This window comes from Sinocyclocheilus grahami, unplaced genomic scaffold (assembly GCF_001515645.1).
Source record: "Sinocyclocheilus grahami isolate Dianchi unplaced genomic scaffold, SAMN03320097.WGS_v1.1 scaffold2425.1, whole genome shotgun sequence".
Taxonomy (NCBI): domain Eukaryota; kingdom Metazoa; phylum Chordata; class Actinopteri; order Cypriniformes; family Cyprinidae; genus Sinocyclocheilus; species Sinocyclocheilus grahami.
The window spans coordinates 128,176-129,364 of NW_015507604.1; the positions used below are offsets into that span (position 1 = coordinate 128,176).

Consider the following 1,189-nt stretch of genomic DNA (forward strand, 5'->3'; position numbering starts at 1 on the left):
CTGCAATCGTCGTTGCCATGGTTGTGTACATAAGTTTGAGGTGGACATTTCAAAATCCGGGGTTTCCTGATTTTTTATTTTTTTTTTGATATTACAGGGATTTTTGGAAAGTTTCCAGAAATTTTCCACCCCCTTTGCAACCCTACTAAAAACTTTATTTGGACAACTTTAAAGCCGATTTTCTCAATATTTGGATTTTTATTGTAAATAGTTGTAATATTGCTCTATCCTAACAATCCATACATCAATGGAAAGCTGATTTATTCAGCTTTCAGATGGTGTATAAATCTAATCTATTTTTTTTTTTTTAATTGACCCTTATGACTGGGTTTGTGGTCCAGGGTCACAAATCAGCACTGAATCTGCACAACATGCTGTAACTTCCTCTGAAGTGAACAAGTCTTTTTCTCTCTCTTAACCCTTCAGAACCTGAAGCTAAAATAGGCCATATTCACTAATTTAGTTTGTTTTATTTACTATAAACTTACAATACAATGTGCTATCTTCAAGCGCAAGGTGTCATTTTTTTCAGAAAATTACTGGCTTACAAGAAATTAGTTATTTTACATCACTGTGTGTGGAGAGTTTGTAAATAGAATCGAAATAGACCAAAATATAAAAAACGGGAAGACATTTTACAGCTTTTTATTTAGAAAACAATCAGGAACGAAAGAATCTAATGCTTCAATCTTGAAAAAGGAACTATAATGCATTCATACAAGTCTTTTTGGAACACTGGATTTCACAGTTTTCACTCAGGAGCCTTTTTTTTTTTTTACACCAGTTTTCCAGGCGTTTTTGGATCCTACAATCTAGTCACTCAAATGTGGTGCTCTCTGAAGCAGTTCCTGTCTAACTGCAAGCATAGTCCCACATCACATTCCTGGCACTTCCATGGGGTGCTCCTCTTGCATCGTATGCAACGACGCCGACCCATGCTGGCCCTCTGTGAAAGGTCTTGAGTGTCACTCACAGGAACAGGCAGATGATCGCATCTCTCTTTGGGGCTGCCATCCAGGGGAACACCTGTGAGCTGAGCAGCTAGCAGCTCCTGAAAGTTTTGTTGTGTCATGTGCTTGTCATGGTGGATGGCACACAGCTCTTTGTGTAAAATGAAGCTGTTGGTCACTGCAATGTCCAGGAAGTGCTGGAAAATTGTCATGTACCACTTCCGTGTTTTACGGTGCAC

General features: G+C 38.7%; 1 protein-coding gene across 1 annotated transcript in view; it reads right to left on the reverse strand.

The window, feature by feature from the left end:
* Nucleotides 1-1,189, reverse strand: part of LOC107574983 (piggyBac transposable element-derived protein 4-like) — a 5,115-nt gene that overhangs the window by 1,217 nt on the left and 2,709 nt on the right. The gene's annotated exons all lie outside the window — the stretch shown is intronic.